The sequence below is a fragment of the Macaca mulatta genome, chromosome 7 (genome assembly GCF_049350105.2).
Source record: "Macaca mulatta isolate MMU2019108-1 chromosome 7, T2T-MMU8v2.0, whole genome shotgun sequence".
In the NCBI taxonomy this organism is placed as follows: Eukaryota; Metazoa; Chordata; class Mammalia; order Primates; family Cercopithecidae; genus Macaca; species Macaca mulatta.
Window position 1 is genome coordinate 173,153,863 of NC_133412.1, and position 21,367 is coordinate 173,175,229.

General features: G+C 41.9%; 1 protein-coding gene across 18 annotated transcripts in view; it reads left to right on the forward strand.

Moving 5' to 3' along the window:
- EML1 (EMAP like 1) overlaps nt 1-21,367 on the forward strand; it is a 210,632-nt gene that overhangs the window by 85,682 nt on the left and 103,583 nt on the right. For 3 of the 18 annotated variants that reach the window (XM_077941693.1, XM_077941694.1, XM_077941697.1), the window contains exon 2: nt 566-835. The exons of the other annotated variants lie outside the window; for them this stretch is intronic. The gene's annotated coding sequence lies outside the window, so the exon portion shown is untranslated. The remainder of the gene's footprint in view (nt 1-565; nt 836-21,367) is intronic. 18 annotated transcript variants of the gene reach the window in all.

The following is a 21,367-nucleotide window of genomic DNA, read 5'->3' on the forward strand; positions in this document are numbered from 1 at the left end:
CCCTCTGTGGTGGGAAGGGTGAAGCAGATATGGGAGGGGAGAAGGCAGGTCTGGAACAGGAGCCCAGCCTCCCGCACCCAGCATCCCTCAGTGAAGCGCCCAGGCCCACGCCACGCAGCCAGCCTCACTGGGCTGGGGGAGGGCTGACAATTACTTTCTGTTTCTCTTTGCATTTGAAAATCTTGTGTAATGTGCTTCTGCACTTTTAAAATCAAGAAGAATAAAATAACCAAATAAAATGACTCTTAGCCCTGAGCTTGTGACACACAGGCAATTTGCTTATCACCTAGGCCACCAATTAATAGTACTTCCCCGTAACTCAGGGCCTGGGGGGTTCCAGTGGAAGAGCTGAGCATGTCTGGAGGATGTTCCTGTCTGATACCAGCCATCCTAACTTCCAGAATATAGGCAATTTGGCAGCAAGGGTTTTAAGGTTATTATCAACCTGCTATGTGGTTGTGGAAGTTGATATATCTTTACATATTTTTACTTAAAGCTTTTTGGCTCTACCTCTACATGGGAGCAGGGGCTAACACAGTATTTTGTTTTATTGATATACTTTTAGTTCTGTGGTTACTGAAAGTGAACTGTATGGCACGTTGCTCTCACTTGTAATCAGTGACGGTATAGCCTAAGAAGCCTGGTCATTCAACTGCGTTGCTCAGCGGAGAGGAAGCTTCTGTACGTCTTGGACCTTACTGTTGGTTGCCGGTGCTCAGCAGCTGGCCTCTTACAAGGGGAAGACTATTGAGGATGAAGAGAAGAATCTTGACATCACAACATCTTCTCACCCTGGTTTCTGCATCATAGTTTTACCATTTGGTTAGAACACCAGGTCAGTGCACAATCAGATATACAGTGCAGGCAAAATACCAAGCCAAAGATACAGAGTAATGACTTTTCCATTATCCCAATGTGCTTTTTCTGTGCGCAAACGAATTCCTAACCACAGCTTGTATACCGGTGTGTTAACATCAGGTAAAGGATCCAGGGGCAGGTTCCCAATTGAGGCTGTATTTTGCTTTAGTTCATCTCCATTAACACATAGGTCCAACTGTCATCTCTAGTTGGTTGCTGTAAACTGAACTGAAGCGCATCCTCTACAAGGAGATGAGGAAAAGCATGGGAGGAGGAGCCATGTGGTGGGAAGGCGCACACGGAAGCCCCGTGGCAGATTTCAGCTGAGATTTTTCAAAAGCCTACACACTTTCAAACAGTGGAACCGCTTGCCTTAGAAAGTGCCTGCCCCCAATTGCATTTGAAGGTTAAAGCAGAGGCTGGATGATGCCTAACATGGTTATTGCGGAAGGACCTCTTACATTTACTTTTTTATTTTTTATTTTTTTGGAGGCAGGGTCTTGCTCTACCCAGGCCGGAGTGCAGTGGTACAGTCATAGCTCACTGCAGACTCAAGCCCCTGGGGCTTGCAGTGCTAGCGTGCACGTGGCTGGGGCTGCAGGCGTGTGCCACCATGCCTGGCTACTTTTGTTGTTGTTGTTGAGACAGGGTCTCACTTGGTTGCCCACGCTGGTCTTGAATTCGGTCCTCCTGCCTCAGCATCTCAAAGTGTTGAGATTACAGGTTTGTGCCACCACGCCCAGCCCCTTACATTAACTTTTAGATTTTTCTTTCTTTTATATAAAGCTTTTTAAAATTTGAGCTTCTCCAAGCCTGGTAAAGTGGCTCATGCCTGTAATCCCAGCTATTAAGAGGCTGAGACGAGGGAATCACTTGAGGCCAGAAGTTCAAGACCAGCCTGAGCAACATAGCAAGACCACCTCTCCCTCTCTTTTTTAAAAAAAACTCTGTCTCTTAAAAAAAAAAAATGCCTCCCAGCAGCCTTGCAAAACAAGACCATTATCCATATGATACAGGTGAGGAAATTGGGTCTGGCTGAGTGACTTGTTCAGGGTAATTTGACTCCACATCTTTTGACATACAGGACTCTTTCCATTTGTCACGCCTGCTGCCTTCTGCTCCAGGAGAAGCAGATTGTGCCACTGCACTCCAGCCTGGGCAGAAGGAAGGGGACACCAGCCCTTTTGCCTCTAGAGTGTCTATGCCGTGTGACAACACATGATGAAATGGAATAGGAATGGATCTAAACATCATTGAGATTAGGATCTACAAGTACATTTCTGTGTGCTAATATGTTGGTTTTATAATGTACTTCTGTGGCTAACCACAGACCATTAGCAGGGAATGTATCTGTGGTTAGATAGCTAGAGTGTTTGTTCACTCCCTATCAGGAGGGCAGTAAATCAAGAAGGCAGGTTGAAGCACAGCTTCAAATGCTGCCACGTGGCTGTGGAAGACTGTGGAATAAGCAGCAGCCAGCCAGCCTGATGTCTGAGATGAGGGATCCGATTGGTTGCTCTTTTTGGAACAAAGGCATTTTGCAGCCCTCCAGGTGGTTGCAGATGATTGCAAAGGGAAGCTCTGGTGTCCTACCAGAGGGCAGGTTGCATATATCTTCAATATAGTTAGGAGTCCTTAGTGTCCTAGGACACATATTTTTTTTAAATTCCACCTTTTGAGATCATAGCTCCATCGTTAATGGTGTTTTTGAATACCAAATGCAGGTGCTATATATGAGAATACATGTGCACATGGCTCTGTGTGTGTGTGAGTGAGAGAGAGAGAGAGGGGAATCCCTGGTAACTGATGAATAATCATTTAACAACACTCAGCTGTTTGAATAACAATAGTAATAATTCTTTGTATTTGTAAGCTTCATTCACAGATATGATTTGAATGGTAATATAACTAGGGTTAAAAATCATTATTGTTCTCACCATTGCTCTGAGGAAGTTGAGCCCCCAGCTGGAGGATGAGGGCAGGGAAATAAAGGTCTGTACCGCAGCTTCCCTGTCTTCCTTTGATTTATCTTTCTCATATTCATTTATATTATTTCTCCACACCCCCTCTGTCTCTCTCATTTTCTTTCTTAGCCCCTCTTGTAGTTGATACCTCTTGAACTGAGACTTTCAGAGCCAGTGATTGTGCCAAGAATTGCCATTTCTTTTTTCTTTATTATCCCCATGCCCCACATGAAAGGCCATTGAACTTAAACTTGCCTGCAGGGGGTGGCAGTAGAGGAAGCCCACTTGGAAGGGCTTTGCTAGCCAAAGCCACACTCCTCCTTTCTTCAGTTGTGTTTCTTATTTCCATTTCTTTGGTTCCCGCTCAGGCTGCTGAACCGTCTCTCCCGTCTTTTCCTATTTTAGCACGCCTTCTTTTTGGCCTGCTTTGCCCCACCAGACATGCTGTTGTCACTAGTCCAATCCATCTGTGTTTTCTGGATACACACTGGGTGTCAATGCTTTGACAAGTGTGGGTTCCAGCAAGCCTAAGCGCCCGGCCCTACAGAGCCATCTCTTCCGGGAAGAAGACCCAGCCCCTGTGCCCTCTGGTTTGAGATGCGGGATCCTGCCATGCCCTCCGGTTCCAGGGTGGGGTGGGATGGCCGGCTTATGATGTGCAACTAGCTGCTTGTCATCCAGACTCAATTTCTTTTAATAAAATTGCCACTTAAAAGACCCTGCTACTGGCAGAGTAGCTTCTTTTCTTCTGCTCGTGCTAGTTCCTGGTTCACAGTAGCATCTGCCCTGCACGTGGGTGGTGTTGGCCTTGCCCTGGCCACACTGTGGCTGTGTCCCCACTGAGCCATCAGAACCAGGCATTTCTGGTAGAGTGCAGTGTTGCAGGAGGGTCACCAGGCTTAGTGTCATAGGGCCTAGATTACACTTCGGGTCTGGACATTCTCTCTTAGCCTGAATTTCTATGATCTATAAAATTGGATCAAGTATCAAATAATACCTATCCTAACAGTCTTGATCATTGTAGAAATAAATGAACCAATGTCTGGTTAGAGTCTGGACTGTGAAAGTACTACAGCGTGTTCGTTAATTCTTCCTGCATAGATTGAGTGTCTCCAGGATGCCAAGCCCACTTCTAGGCTCTGGGAAAGAGCGGTGAAGACAACAAACCAACAAAACAAGTCCTCGCATTCTGGTGGGAGAGGGACAGTGGGCAAGTAAGCAGATAAGTAAACAAGAGGGTTCCCTGGAGGGTTGAGTACGCTGAAGAACTAAAACAGTGACTGAAGGGACCGAGTGTGTAGCCTGGCTATCACTTGATATCTCTCTACTTAAACTGGAGTCAGGTGCCATTTCTTCCAGGAAGCTTTCCCTGATTCTTTCAGGCTAAAGTAACAACAGCTGTGGTGTATTGAGTAGCTACTAGGCCCCAAGGACTTTGCCATGCATCATCTCTCTGTTTTTTTTTTTTTTTTTTTTTAGTTGGAGTCTTGCTCTTGTCCAGGCTAGAGTGGAGTGCAGTGGCGCGATCTCAGCTCACTGCAACCTCTGCCTCACGGATTCAAGCGATTCTCCTGCATAGCCTCCCTAGTTGCTGGGATGACAGGCGCCTGCCACCACGCCCAGCTAATTTTTTGTATTTTTTAGTAGAGACGGGGTTTCACTATGTTGGTCTGGCTGATCTCAAACACCCACCTCAGCCTCCCGAAGTGCTGAGATTACAGGCGTGAGTGACTGCACCCGGCTCCATGCACCGTCTGTAATCCTCACTCTCCTCTATGTGCTAAGTGTTGTTCTCACCAGGTTTCCTCTGTGTCTTATTTATTTATGTTTTAGATGCATCACATTTTTATTAGGGAAATGCAAATCAGAATCAATGAAATAGCCTGGATCCCTGCATACCGTACTATGTGCACACGTATATATGTCAGTAATTGGCCTCAACACGGTCAGTAGCTTTTCAGGTCTTATCAGTGAAAATTTCTTTTTTTTTTCTTCTTGTAAAAATAGCCTTGGGGGTACAGTGCAGATAGGTTTGTTACATGGACATACTGCGTAACGGTGAGGTTTGGGCTTCTGGTGAACCTGTCGCTGGAATGGTGAACACTGTACCCTGAACGCTGTACCCTGAACAGTGGACCCCATAGTGAGCACAATAGGCGATTTTCAATCCTCACCCCCTCCTACCCTCCACCCTTTTGGAGCCTCCAGTGTCTGTTATTCCACTGCATGTCCATGTGGACTGCTGTTTAGCTCCCACTTATCAGTAAGAACATGCAGTATTGAATTTTCTGTTTCTAAGTTATTGCACTTAGAATAGTGGATTCCAGTTCCATCCGTGTTGCTAAAGAAGACATGATTTCATTCTTTTTTTATGGCCGTGTAATATTCCAGGGTCATTTTTATTTTTTTGAGACAGGATCTTGCTCTGTTTCCCAGGCTGGATTGCAGTGGCGCAGTCTTAGCTCACTGCAACCTCTGCCTCCAGGGTTCCAGTGATACTCCCACCTCAGCCTGCCAAGTAGCTGGGACTACAGGTGTGTGCCACCACACTCAGCTAGTTTTTGTATTTTTTATAGAGACGGGGATCTCACTATGTTGCCCAGGCTGTTCTCGAACTCCTGGGCTCAAATGATCCTCCCACCTTGGCCTCCCAAAGTGCTGGGATTACAAGTATGAGCCACTATGCCTGGCCACCACATTTTCTTTATCCAGTCCTTCGTTGATAGACACTTAGATTGATTCCGTGACTTTGCTGTTGTGATAGTGCTGTGATGAACATGCGGGTGCCGATGTCTGTTTGATATAATGATTTCCTTTCCTTTGGATAGATACCCAGTAGTGGGATTGTGGGTGGAACGTACCTCAGAGAGATCAAGCTACTGCCCAAGATCATATACTATCAAGGGGCAGAACTGAGTGTCCTGACTCGAGACTCAGCCCTTTCTACCACATCTCTTTGTCTTCTCTGTCCCAGGCCTTATGTTCATCTGTCTTCAGCCTCACCCTGGTCTATGGAAATGTATGTTTCTGTGTTTTTCCTGTCAGCCTCTGAACTCCTGAAGGATAGGAACTGTTATTCTTACCACCTGGAGCCACGCTAAGCACTATAATAGGTGCTTATTGCGAGTTTACTGAGTTCATAACTGGCCCCAGCCCCTTGCCATGTATTTCCACTTAGATACCACAGATTTGTCCTTAGGAGTGCTCGTAGACTGCAAAGGGAGCAGTCGAGGTGAATATGCTTGGAGAGGACATAAGGGAAGGTTTTTTCATGTAAAAGAACTCATTTTAGATATAAGGCATCTCTGAAGCAGTGACTTTTTACAGTCTTGCCTCTGAACTTTACAGTAAGCAAGCTGAGATCCATGCTTATCACTGCAAGAAAACTTTGGTGGGCCATTGTACAACAGTAGGCAATTGTGTTGGCTTCATGTGAGTTCTTGTGAGGTTGACCTTTGTATGTCTTGAAAGTCTTTAGCATTTAAAGTCTGCTTCTGTGCATTGATTTATTTTTTATTTTATCTTTTTTGAGATGGAGTCTTGCTCTGTCACCCGGGCTGGAGTGCAGTGGTGTGATCTCGACTCACCACAACCTCCTCCTCCTAGGTTCAAGCAATTCTCCTGTCTCAGCCTCTCGAGTAGCTGGGATTACAGGCATGCACCACCATGCCCTGCTAATTTTTGTATTTTTAGTAGAGACGGGATTTTGCCATGTTGGCCAGGCTGGTTTCAAACACCTGACCTCATGTGATCCACCCGCCTCAGCCTCCCGCAGTGCTGGGATTACAGGCATGAGCCACTGCGCCCAGCCCTGTGCATTGATTTTGAGCAAGAAAGGGATAGGACTAAATTATGTGGATGCACTGTACAACTCCCAAGAAGGGTTAGAATTCTAGTCTTGCCAACTCACTCCTCCAAGGGCTCAAGTTTGATCACCGGAGGATCATTCCTTCAGCAGCACGCCACAGCCTTCCACAGTTCCCCATGGGCCTGTGAGAATGAGCCCTGCCTCATTGTGAATGGACACTTCTTTGTTCATTGACTAATGCCACTGCTGTGTAACACCATGGGAGGGTCCAATTTTAGCATCACGTTGCTTCTTGGGGGAAAAAATATTTTAGCATCACCTTGCTTCTTAGGTCAAAAAAAGACTAGACTGTTGAAGAATTCCATGCATGTCATAAATGTGATTAAGTCCACACTGCTACCAAGGAGTAGAACAAGTCAGGCACAGAACTCATGGTAGGACTTCATCAGGACTGGAATATTCTACACAACAAAGGACTTCATCTTGACTAGGGACAGAGTGGGATGGAGCTCAGCACACGGAGACTATTCGAGGCAGTTCCAGATACTGGCTTCCGCTAGTTGAGGGTGTCAGTCAAGTCATCCGTTTATTTTTTTTCATTCATTCAGTGCCAGATTTTGTACACATACTAAGTGCAGAATAAACACAGCAGTGCTGCAGGCAGTCCCAGGAAGCCATTTGCAGACTGTAAATACTCTGGGGGGTATTTACATGTAGAGGGGGTGACCACCTGAAGACGCAGGGAGAAGACAGCCAGCGGGAGAGGCCTCAGAAGAAACTAACCCTGGTCCCTAATCCAGTCTGACTAGCGTCCTTATAAGAAGAGGAGATTAGTCACAGACACGTAGAGGGGGATGACCACCTGAAGACACAGGTAGAAGATGGACAGCGAGAGAGGCCTCAGAAGAAACTAGTGTAACTGGACCTCGCCGGTTGTGAGTATTGTGAGTACCCTGGCAGCGTAGCTGGTATGAGTACTCGAAGTACCCCGGCAGAGTAGGGGCACCTAGTAAGCAACAAGTAATATGTAAATACCCTTGCAGCGTATCCGGGTCCAGTAGGCACGAGTACTATGAATACCCTCTGTTATGGGCTTACCTGTGTTACCCCAAGTTCGTGTGTTGAATCTCTAACCCTAGTACCTCAGAACGTGACTGTACTTGGAAATAGGGTCTTTAAAGAGGTGATTAAGTTAAAAGGTGGCCATTAGAGAGGAGATAAGACTTAGACATGTAGAGGAGGACGACCACCTGAAAGGGAGAAGGTGGACAGTGAGAGAGGCCTCAGAAGAAACAAACCCTGCTGACCTTGATCTCAGGAAGCTAAGCTTGATCTCAGATGTCCAGCCTTTAGGATTGTTTAAGCCCCTTAGTCTGTAGTACTTTGTTGTGGCAGCCCTAGCAAGCTAACATGCCGTTGTAGAGCGTGCGGACCTGCAGGCATTAGTCCCGTGAACACCCGGCAGGGTGTTTGGGTGCGGTAGATTCGATGGTTGGTGTATGATATGAACCCTGTCTCTGCAGGATTCTTGCCTGTGAATGAAATGGAGGGAATTGAGGTTTTCGGTGTGCTTGCAGTCTAGGTCTTGATCTAAGGTCATTTCATAGATGTTTGAGAGTTAGAGTTCTTTCTTGTTATGATTCTAGTCTTGTATGTGTTACCCAACAATATTTCATTTTATTTGAAAAGTACAGATGCTTGTTAGCTCTTTTGTTTTGAATATTTCTGTTAGCTATTCTTACACAGCAGTCTTCCCTTACTCACAGTTTTTCTTTCTGCAGTTTCAGTTACCCACAGTCAGCTGCAGTCTGAAAATATTAAATGGAAAATTCCAGAAATAAGCAATTTCTAAGTTTTAAATTGTATGCCATTCTGAGTGGCAGGATGAAACTTTGTGCTGTCTGCTTTCATCCCTTTGTCCCACGTACCCACACTGTAGACGCCCCTACTCATGAGTCACTTCGTAGGAGTCTCCATTATCAAATGACTGTCATGGTGTCACAGTTCTTGTGTTCAGGGAACCCTTATTTTACCAGTAGTGGCCTCAAAGCTCAAGTGTAGTGATGCTGGCATACTGTTTTAATTGTTCTATTTTATTATTAGTTATTTATTATTACTTAATGTCTTACAGTGCCTAATTTATGAATTAAACACCATCATAGGTCACCATAGGTATACATATACACTTGACCCTTGAACAATATAGGGGTTAGGGGTGCTAAACCCCACACAGTTGCAAATCTACTTTTGATTCCCCGGAAGTTAACTACAAATAGCCTACTGTTGACCAGAAGTCTTACCAATAACATAAACAGTGGATTAACACGTATTTTGTATGTTACATGTGTTATATGCTGTATTCTTCAAGTAAGCTGGAGAAAAGAAAATGTTATTAAGGAAATCATAAGGAAGAGAAAATGTGTTTACTATTCTGTTCGTGGAAGCGGGTCATGATAAAGGTCTTCATCCTCATCATTTGACGTTGAGTAGGCTGAGGAGGAGGAAGACGTTGCTCTTGCTGTCTTAGGAGTGGCAGAAGCAGAAGAAAATCCACATAGAAGTGGATCCACACAATTCAAACCAATGTTGTTCAACTGTCTAGGAAAAAGCAGAGTGTATATAGGGTTCAGTGCCGTCCACAGTTCCAGGAATCCCCTGGGGGTCTTGGAATGTATCCTCTGTGGTTAATGGGGAGCCACTGTACAGACTGGGCCCTTCTTTGGGTGACCTTTCTTCTCTGTTTGACCAACTCCTTTTAATTCTTTAAAACCCAGCCACCAGTGTCACCTGCACCAAGAATCCTTTCCTATGTCATCCAGGGCCCCTCTTGGTGCCTCTGGAAGAAGCTCTGCCTGTTTCTTTGCTGTTGCACTCTCATGAGTGACAGCGTCTTTCCCGCGCCCCACAAAGTCTCTGGCCCAGAAGGTTTTCTTCATTATTGCTTGTTGAGTGAACACATGAATGAATATATCACTTTCTTGAAAGCCAATCTTTCAAAATGGTTGAATTATTTTGTTATTTTTAAATTGTGGTAAAATATATGTAACAAAATTTGTAATTTTAACCATTTTAAGTGTACAAATTCAATGACATTAATTACATTCACAATATTGTGCAACCATCACTGCTATCTACTTCCAAAATTTTCATGACCCCAAACTGAAACTCAGTACTCACGAAGCAGCATCTCCCCATTCTTCCCGCCTCCCAGCCCCTGGTAACCTGCAGTCTGCTTTCTGTCTCTGAATTTGCCTACTCTGTGTATCTCATCTTAACTCTGTAGTAGTGACTTAGATGAAATATAATATTTGTCTCATATAATACTAGTCTTTTTGTGACTGGTTTATTTCACTTAGCATAATGTTTTCAAGTTCCATCTGCTTCCCAGAACTATATTCCTTTATGGCCAAATAATATTCCATTCTGTGGATAGGCCCCATTGTGCCTCTCCGTTCATCCATCCCCGGACCCTTGGGTCGTTTCCACCTCTGGCTATTGTGAATAATGCTGTTTTGAACATAGCTTTGAAATATCTGTTCAAGCCCCTGTTTTCAGTTCTATTGTGTGTCTACCTAGGAGTAGAATTGCCAGATCATATGGTGATCCTATGTTTAACTTTTTGAGGATCTGCCAAACTGTTTTCCATAATGGCTGTACCATTTTACATTCCTACCAGCAGTGCAAGAGGGTTCTAATTTCTCCTCATTCTTGCCAATGCTTGTTATTTTCATTTTTTTTTTTATGAAAGCCATTCTAGTATGTGTGAAGGAGTAGCTCATTACGACTTTAATTTGCATTTCTGTAATGACCAGTGATGTTGAGCGTCTTTTCATGCGCTTACTGGCCATTTGTATATCTTCTTAGAGAAACATCTATTTAAGGTCTTTGCTCATTTTGAAATTGGGTTGTTTATCTTTTTGTTATTGAACAAAATAATTGAAAGAAAAAAGGGTGCTACTTGAAAGGGTGGACCCTTGCTAATACCTGGCTTTCTAGGAAGCTTATTCTCTGACGGTGCTGGATTGACAATGTTATTTTAATCATTGATTCCTCTTCCCTCCTGCTTTCTTGGCTTTTTTTGCACTTTTTGTAACATCATGTTTTGCTTTTTTTTTTTTTTTTTTTTTTTTTGAGACAGAGTCTAGCTCTTGTCACCCAGGCTGGAGTGCAGTGGTGCGATCGCGGCTCACTGCAACCTCCACCTCCCAGGTTCAAGTGATTCTCCTGCCTCAGCCTCCCGAGTAGCTGGGATTACAGGCACCCGCCACCACCCCCAGCTAATTTTTGTATTTTTAGTAGAGCGGGGTTTCACCATGTTGGCCAGGCCTGTCTCGAACTCCTGACCTCAGGTGATCCACCCACCTCAGCCTCCTAAATTCCTGGGATTACATGTGTGAGCCACTGTGCCCGTTTTGGTTTAAACTTCAAATAGTACTCAAAGAATCAGAATGCCGATAATGTGGGACCACTGTCCAGACCGGGCCCTTTGTCAGATGCCCCTTTTCTCTCTTTGACCAACTCCTTTTGATTCTTTAAAACTCAGCCACCAGTGTCACCTGGTTCAAGAATACTGTCCTGTGTCATCTAAGGGCCCTCTAGTGCCTCTCTGAATTCCAAATTTTCACTCTGGAAAATCAACAACTCAGATCCTTTTCAAGTGTATTTTAAAAATTAGAGAACTAGATTGTCAATTCGTGTTATGTGAATGCTCTTTGAAAAGTGCTAATGTTTTGTTAACGTACTCTGAGCAGTGTTTTCCGGTGTATTTCGGTGTGGGATTTGGAGCATGGCTTTGAAGTGGAAAGGCAAATGTTTTCTTGGGTAGATCTGAATATTCCGCAAAATGATTCCATTGATCATCCAGTCGTAGTCTCACTCCCTGAACTATAATGGAAAGAGAGCCAGAAGAAAGTGCAGCTGCTCCAGGGACCGGGGACAGGTACCCTGGAAAGGCGTTGGTAGGGGCCCCCTGCCCGCATCGTTGGGCTCACTGGCATCACTCCTGTTGCTGCATCAGCAGCTGTGGGCCAGGGCTTCTCATCCTGTGTGGAATCTGGCATGAGGAATTTTCAGTGGGATTTTGAAAGCTATTCTAAGAGAGTAAAATGGTGGGAGGCATACACTTCTGTGCTGGCTGCTGAAATATGTAGTAGTACTGGCCTGGAATATAACTATTTTCTCTTTTCTTAAATGAACTAGTTCATTAAGAAAAAAATCTGCTGCAACCTATAGATCCAAACACAGTTCAATACATCTTTTTTTCTTTGTCCAAACTGAATATTTTCTTATTTTTAATATCCTGCCTCATTCCATGAAGGATTTATGGTATCTTCCAACAGTTGAGTAGGTTTGCTGAAATCATTAACAAATATACACTTTTTTTTTCTTTTGATTTTTTACTGAATGATGCGATTTTCTTTGCTGCTTCCTCCCCTTAACAAAAAAGCTTTCTTGAGGTATCAACCTATAATAATCTGAGCATATTTAAATGAACAATTTGATAAGTTTTGACATCTGTATATGTTCATGAGACCATAACCACAATCAAGATAATGAAGATGTTCACTGCCCCTAAAGTTTCTTTGTGCCCCTTTGTCAGCCCTCCCTGCCCCCCTCCACTCTAACCACTGACCTGTCACTATTGATTAGTTTGCATTTTGTGTAATCTTATGTAACTGGAACCATACAGAATGTACTCTATTTTCTGGCTGCTTTCAGCCAGCACAATTTTGATATTCATCCGTGCTGTTGCTTGTATCAGTGTTAATATGTTTTTATCGCTGGGTGCCATTGTATGGACCTACCACAGTTTGTTTATCCATTTACTTGTTGATGGACATTTGGGCTGTTTCCCAAATGTCCCAGTAGTTTTTGGCTATTACAAATAAAGCTGCTTTTAACATTTGTGTCCATGTCTTTGTATGGAGAGAGGCTTTCATGTCTCTTGGGGAAATACTTGGGCATGGAATGGCCGGACTCAATAGTGGGTGTGTGTTTAGCCGTCTGCCAAAGTGGTTGTACCACCTGACATCCCCACAGCCGTGTCAGAGATGCAATTGCTGATTCGCGTGCTCACCAAAACTTGGTGTGGTCCGTCTTTTTATTTTCAGACCTTCTAACGGGCGCGAGGTGATAACTCATTTCAGTTTTAATTTGCATTTCCCTAATGACTAATGATGTTGAGCACCTTTTGATATGCTTATTTGCCATCTGTATATCTTCTTTGGCCAAGTCTCTGTTAGATCTTTTGCCTCATTTTAAAATTGGGTTATTTACTTTCTTGTTGAGCTTTGAGAGTGCTTCATATATTCTGGATACAAGTTCTTTATCAGATATGTGATTTGTAAATATTTTCTCTTGTTCTGTGGCTTATCTTTTCACTGTCTTAACAGTGTCTTTTGAAAAGCAGAAGTTCTTAAATCTAATTTACCATTTTTTCTTTTTTAAAAAATAATTTCAACTTTTATTTTAGATTCAAGGGGTACACGTGCAGGTTGTTATATTACATGATGCTGAGGTTTGGGGTATGGTTGATTCTGACACCCAGGTAGTGAGCATAGTACCCAGTAAGTTTTGTTTTGTTTTTATGGATTCGGGTTTTGCTGTCATATTTATGAGATCTTTGCCTAACCAAGGTCATAAAGATTTCCTCCTCAGTTTTCTTCCACAAGTTTTATAGTTTTGTGTCTTGCTTTTAGGTTTGTGATCCATTTTGAATTAATTTTTTGCATATGGTGCAATGTATGGATTGAGGTTCTTTTGTGTGTGTGGGTATGGATATGCAATTGTTCCAGCCTAATTTGTTGAAAAGATTGTCTTTTCTCTACTGAAATGCCTTTGTACTTTTGGTAAAAATCAGTTGCCCATAAATGTATCGGTCTGTTTCTTAACTCTCTATTCTGTTGATCTATTTACACCATTACCACATTGTCTTGATGACTGTCACTTAAGTTGGGCAGTGTTAAGTCTTTCAACTTTGCCCTTTCTCAAAGTTGTGTTGGCTAGTCTAGGTCCTTTGCATTTCTATATACATTTTGGGATCTGCTACTGAGTTTCTACAAAAATCCTGCCGGGATTTTTATTGATTGCATTGAATCTATACATTAAATTTTTCTGTAGGGAAAAATGTTAGCTTAACAGTAATTAACAACAGTGAGTCTTGCAATCCGCAGACGCAGTATATCTCTCTGTTTATTTAAGCCTTCTTTGATTTCTCTCAGCAGTGTTTTCTGAGAGTAAAAGCAGTGTTACTTTTTGTTGTGTGGATGTTGAACATCTTTTGTCATACTTATCCCTGAGCATTTCATATTTTTGGTAATGTAAATAGTCCCAATTTTTTGGTGCAAGTGTATAAAAATACAATTGATTTTTATGTCTTGATATTCTATCCTACAACTTTGATAAACTTATTAGTTCTAGTAACTTCTTTGTGGATTCCTTTGATTTTCTAGTCGGGCAGCCATGTCATTTGCAAACAAAGGCAGTTTTACTTATTCCTTTCTAATCTAGAGAGCTTATATTTCTTTTTATTTTTCACTGACTAAAACCTCCAAGATAATATTGAAATGTATGATATTTGTTGTAAGTGTTCTATAGTCACCCTTCATCAGATTGAGGAAGTCCTTTTCTATTCCTAGTTTACTGAGTGTTTATCAGGAATGGATATTGGATTTTGTCAAATGCTTTTTCTGCATTTATTGACCTGATTACCTCATTTTTCTTTTTTAGTCTGTAAATACAGATTACATTGATATTTGAATGATTTCCTAAAATTTTAAGAATGTTTGCTTTTTTTTTTTTTTTTTTTTGAGACAGAGTCTTGCTCTGTCACCCAGGCTGGAGTGCAGTGGTGCAGTCTCGGCTCACTGCAAGCTCCGCCTCCCAGTTCAAGCAATTCTCCTCTCTCAGCCTCCTGAGTAGCTGGGACTACAGGTACACGCCACCTTGCCCAGGTGATTTTTGTATTTTAAGTAGAGATGGGATTTCACCATATTGGTTAGGCTGGTCTCGAGCACCTGACCTCAGGTGATGCACCTGCCTTGGCCCCCCAAAGTGCTGGGATTACAAGTGTGAAGCGCTGTGCCCAGCCTGCATTTATTTTCATGCAGGATATTGGGCTGAAGTTTTCTTTTTTTGGAATGTGTTTGTCTGATTTTGATATTAGAGTAATGCTGGCCTAACAGATGAGTTGAGAAATATTTCCTCCTTATCAGTTATCTGAAAGAGTTTGTGTCAATTAATATTATTTTTTCCTGAAATAGTTGGTAGAATTCACCAGTGAGGTTGTCAGTGATTTGTGGAAATATTTTGTGTTTGTTTTTGTTTTGTTTTGAGAAAGGGTGTGACTCTGATGCCCAGGCTGGGGTGCAGTGGAGTGATCTTGGCTCACTGCGACCTCTACCTCCTGGCTTCAAGCAATCCTCCCACCTCAGCCTCCCTAGTAGCTGGGACTAGAGATGTGCACCACCACACCCAGCTAATTTTTTTTTTTTTGTAGAGATGTGGTTTTTATTTGTTACCCAGGCCAGTCTCAAACTCCTGAGCTCAAGCAATTCGCCTGCCTCGGCCTCCCAAAGTGCTGGGATTACAGGTGTGAGCCACCGTGCCCAGCCTGTGGAAAGGTTTTTAACTACAAATTCTATTTCTTTAATAAGACTCTTTAGATCTGTTTCTTCTTGCATGAGCTTTGGTACTTTTTTTTCTTTCAAGAATGTGTATATTTTATCTAAGTTATTGAATTTATTGGCATAAAGTTTTTAAAAATATTTATCCTTTCAATATCTGTCTATCTGTAGTAATGTCAGTTCTCTTATTTCTGATACTGATATTTTATGTCCTTTCTCTTTTTTTCCCTTGATCAATTTGGCTATAGGTTTGCAAATTTTATTTATTTTCTCAGTGAGCTAGCTTTTCGTTCCATCAATTTTCTCCAGTGTTTTTCCTGTTTCATTGATTTTTGCTCTAATGCATATTGCTTCCTTTTTTCTTGCATACTTTGGGTTCCTGAAGGTTTGGTTTTCTTAAGTGGATGCTGAAATCATTCCTTCCCCATCCGCCTACCCCTACTTCCTTCTCCTTTCTTCTTTTCTAATCTTGATGTTGGGTGACATAAATTTCTTTCTAAGCGACATCTCACAAATTTTGATATGCTGTGTTTTTATGTTCATTCAGTTAGAAATACTTTCTAATTTTCCTTTCTATCTAATTTGAGTTAGTATTTGTGAAAGGTATAAGGTTTGTGTCTAGATTCATTATTTTGCATGTGGACATTTAATACTTCCAACACCATTTGCTGAAAAATACTATCCTTTCTCTGTTTAATTGCCTTTGCTCATTTGTCAAAGACTAGCTGACTGTATTGTGTGGGTCTGTTTCTGGACTCTGTGTTCCGTTGATCTGTGTGTCTGTTCTTTCACCAATTACATGATGTCTTAATTACTATAGCTTCATAAGTCTTAAAGTCAGGTAGTGTCAGTTCTCCAGCTTTTTACTTTTCTTCAGTTTTGTGTTGGCTATTCTGGGTCTTTTGCTTTTGCATATAAACTTTAAATTCACTTTGTCGATATTTATAAAATAGCTTGCTGGGATTATGATTGGGAGTGCATTGAATCTGTAAATCAAATTGAGAAGAATTGACATCATAACAGTAATGAGTTTTCTAATCCATGAACATGGAATATCTCTCCATTTCTTTAGAACTTCTTTAATTTCTTTTATTATTACTATTTTTTAGTTTTCTACATATAAATCCTGTGAATATTTTGTTAGATTTATATGCACCTATTTCATTTCTGGTACTATTAATGCCATTGTGTTTTAAATTTCAAATTCCAATTGTTCATTGCTGGTTTGTAGGAAAGTAGTTGACTTTTTTGTGTTAACCTCGTATCATGTAACAGTGTTGTAAGAGGTTTTTTTTGGTCAATTCTTTGGGATTTTCTTTTTTTTTTTTTTTTTTTTTGAGACGGGGTCTCGCTCTGTCGCCCAGGCTGGAGTGCAGTGGCCGGATCTCAGCTCACTGCAAGCTCCGCCTCCCGGGTTCACGCCATTCTCCTGGCTCAGCCTCCCGAGTAGCTGGGACTACAGGCGCCCGCCACCTCGCCCGGCTAGTTTTTTTTTGTATTTTTAGTAGAGACGGGGTTTCACCGTGTTAGCCAGGATGGTCTCGATCTCCTGACCTCGTGATCCACCCGTCTCGGCCTCCCAAAGTGCTGGGATTACAGGCTTGAGCCACCGCGCCCGGCCGGGATTTTCTACATAGACATTTATATCATCTGCAAACAGTTCTGTTTCTTCCTTCCCAGTCTGTATACCTTTTACTTCCTTTTCTTGATTTATTGCACTAGCTAGGACTTGCAGTATGATGTCGAATGTATATAGTATAGTCATAATAACTATTTAATTGTTCTTGTCTACTAATCCTATTGTCTGTGTTATTTCTGGGTTAGTTTTGCTTGGTTGATTCTTTTCTTTATTTTGGGCCATATTTTTGTGCATCTTTAAATGTCCAGTTGTTTTTTCATGGAGGTCAGACATTGTGAATTTTGCCTTGCTGGGTGCTGGATATTTTGAATTCCCATAAATATTTGGAGCTTTGTACTGCGGGTGGTTACTTGGAGACATTTGGATCCTTTTGGTCTTGCTCTTAAGTTTGTTCCGCGGACCAGAGTAGGGTTTAGTCTTGGGCAACATCCTCTGAGTTCTCTCCTTCCATGAGGCTGTGGAGTATGAGGTTTTCCCACTCTGCCTGATGGTGTCAGGGCATCAGGGACTGTTTCTAGCTCTGGGTGAGCTCTGGTAATTGTTCTAATTTTTTTTTTTGGATGATTTCTTTTTCAGTCTTGGGTAATTTCCTCATATGTAAATGCTGATAAATACTCACCAGAAGACTCGAGGGCAGGGTGTGCGGGGGGGGCGGGGGTATTATTTCCAGATCTCTAAAGTTTTTTCTCTTTGCAGTGCTCTCTTCTCCATTACTCTCTCTGCAAACCCCAATAGTCTGGGCTGTCCTGGACTTCTGGCCATGCGTCTCAGCAACTTAGGGAGACTCAGGCTTTACCTGGGTTCCCTCCCTGCCTCACATCCTGGAAACTCTCCAGACTCTCTGCTGGGCTAGTCCTAGGGTTCACCTCTTTTGTTTACCATGTTTCATTGATCACTCCTCCTCATTGTCTGGTGTCCAGGTATTTGAAAGCTGATGTTTAATATATTTTGTCTGTTCTTTTAGCTGTTTAAGGTAGGATGGTAATCTAATCACAGTTACTCCATCTTGGCTGGAAGCAGAAGTTGATGGCACTTTTTAAAAAGTAGCTACAGAATGTCAAAAAGGATTAAAAAAATGTTTTCCAGTAACAAGGAATGTGGATGGGAGGTTAGAACTCAAACTTTCCTGTAGATTCTAACCTTAAACCGTTGTAGCTCCACCTTTTGATAGGAACCTAAAAGACAAGTTCTACAATAAAAACTTGGGTATTTTAATATCTTCCATAGCCGAACGTATCTATTGTTTTGTCCTGAAGCAGTACCACCACCCTGTTTTAGAAAGGTTTTTCTTGGAAAACTAGGTATCTGGCTTTGGCCCCATTGGTGATTTTAAACCATTTGAACTGTACTTTTTGTTTTGTTGTTGTTTTATTGTTTTTGAGAGAGGCTCACTCTGTCGCCCAGGCTGGAGAGCAGTGGTGCAATCACAGCTCACTGCAGCCTCAACCTCCCTAGCTCAAGCAATCCTCCCGCCTCAGCCTCCCAAGTCGCTGGAACCATCATGCCTGGCTAATTTTTAAAATTTTTTGTAGAGACAGGGTCTCACTATGTTGCCCTGGCTGGTCTTGAACTCCTGGGCTGAATCAGTCCTCCCACCTCAATCTTCCAAAGTGCTGGGATTACAGGCATAAGCCACCATGCCCGGCTACACTGTACTTTTGTAATTTTTATCTCAACTATTAAAGGACAGGCTCTTATGCAGGGGAATATTGTCTGAAACTAATCAAATTATTAAGTCAGGAAGACAAGTAATTTTTTGGATGATGTAACCATATAGTACTTTAAATAGAAAAAAAAATTGTACTAAGTTAGTAGAAAAAATTTAGATAATAATAGCTTTTATTTTATTCTTTTTGCTGAAAGACTTTGAAACCATGGTATAAAATGAAAAATCATTAAAGCTACCTTTTTAGATACCTCTTGTTAAGTCAGCTTATAAAGTGAGGATATCTTATCTAGAATGCATGACAGATGTAACAAGTGAAAGTTGCAATATTCTCCATGTAAAATAAAATTTAGACTGATGGTTTTAGATCTTTTTCACGTTTCACTCTAATGCTCATTATTTTGTCTTCTCTCCCCTTCCCCATCTGCATAATTTTAATCTTTCCTTTCATGGTTAAGATTTGGCAACCTCGTGTGCCTTGCCAGGATCATTGTTAAAAAGCTGTAATTTTTTTTTTTTCTTTCTCCCATCCAAGCTGTCCCAGAGCCTGGGTGAGCCACTCTTGCCCTTGGTGAGGTGCAGCTACTGCACTTCATAGCAAAAGGCCAAGTGTTAAAGCATAGTGCTTTACACATTATCAGGAATTTATTTTCTGCTCAGCTGTAGGATCTCTTGTTTGCTTTAAAACTGTAAAGTGGAGTAGGGGAAAGATATCAACAATCTTAAAAGTGCCCAGGTCTTTTAGTTTCTGACAGAAACAAGAGCATTTCTGCACAGGTTGGGGAGTGCGTGTGCGCATGTGTGCATGCATGTTTGTAGCATTTAGTAAACATTCCAAAGATTTCAAAGTCTCCAGGGCTCCACGGGAAGTCCTTGTTGACTTGATAACTGTGGTTAGGCAAAATGAAATGAGAGTCCAGGATAGGTCAAGATAAGGTAATTAATAAATTCCCTAAATACTCAACTAGAGAATTTCATGGCCAGTCTTTCTACAGATGATTGTTCTTATTTTTCCTCTTTTGTTTTCAATTACAGTTCGTTAATTGAAACCTAGTAACTGGCCTGAAGTTATGTTCTGTACTCACCTGTGTTTTGATCTTTATCTGTCTAGTCCTCATACTGTTTTTTGGCAAGCTTGTGATTCTGGGATGTAACATTTGGGGCAGGGTGGGGGCTGTTGATTTGATCTGTCGTCTGTGTTCCTACATTTCTATTATGGTTATTTATTGGCCAATCTCTTCTTGCTAGATTGAGTGCCCTTGGATTGGGAAGATCGCAGGGTTAACTGCATTGCCCAGCACTAGGTCTGCCCCAGAAGGATGCTGAATATCATTGTACTGAATTAAACTGAAAGTTTGTTTCCTTTAAACTCCATGTCATCCAAGGTAAACACAGTCACATGTTGCCTCTTAGGGTGATCTTGAGTATTTTTTCTAATCTCCATCACCACCATTATCCAACCTAAGGCTTGTAAAAGATCTTTATGCCATTTCTTTCCAGGTTCAAGAGGCTCTGCTGAAGTTCTTTTAATCAATGTTCGATGACAACATTTTTATATCAGGCAAGGGCTGTTGTAGAACTCTTTAAGATTCAATTATGTGAACATTAGTTCATGAGCTTCATTTGAGACAGGTTTATTTTGAGATGGGATCGATGCTTGTCATTTTCTATGAAATGATGAATGTCAGAGCCAGAGCTCTCGTGGCAGGTCCAGCTTGGGGGTGAGCAGGACGCAGGGTTCCTAACTGACCCAGATGATCCAAGGAGAACTGGGAGTCTGAGAACAGAAATAAAGCTGGAGCCTAGCCAGGAGTGGTACACAGGGCTGCAAATCTGACAGCAAGGCCAAAATCCAGGCCTGCAGGTGACAAGAGCAATGACAGTTAATTGCTTCTCTGTACTGATTGCTTGTATGTTTCTTCTGCTATTGGATACTAATAGAATGACTCCGAATATGACAATAGAGTATAACTATTCTGTGAACAACGTATAATATGGAAAGTCTACTTTATGTGAGATGTTTCTCTGCAAATTATTGAGCAAAGAGTTATTTGTTATTGTTTAAATGATTGATTTTAAACTACTAAATCTGATAAGATTTTTTTTCTAAATAGCATTTGTGTAATATTTTGGAAAAGGCAAAATGATGTAAAAATTCTATGTCTATTTTACTTAGTACCACGGAAATCTCACTGAAATTAATACCTGTCATTTGGATGGAGAACTCACATGGTGAAAAGAGCTTAGACTCACAGCTCACCCTCGGCTGGCCACATTCTAGCCGTGCAACCTTAGGCAAGGTGGACCAGAAACTCAGGTTCTCCTACTTCACCTGTGGCATGAGGACGGCACCTCCATGGGAGGGCACTGTGTGGCATGGGGACACTGGGCGTGGGGACACTGCGCTGCAAAGCTTAGACCCCAATACACAGCAGCTGGTGAATCAAGGATGGCTGTTGTTGTTTTGGTGCTATCGTTATTTTAAATAATTAAAGAAAAGAAAGTAAGACCATCTCAAGATAAAGGGAACAGATTCTAAGTTAACCTTTTAAAACTACTAGGCCCCTTTAACCTCCAGGAATATCACTCAGATAACAATGTCTTAGTATTACCGGAAGATTTGCAGAGTCGAGCTTGTTTTTAACCCTAGATAGTGAGATAATCACATGAATGGAGAAAAAAACACGCTTCTCTCACCTTTTAATAAAATAATACACATCATGTTACCGGAGACCCTTTTGTTCTGCTTTTTACAGTAAGAAAAAAAGTAATTAAACTTCAAAGTCAGATCCATAAATAGCTACATGA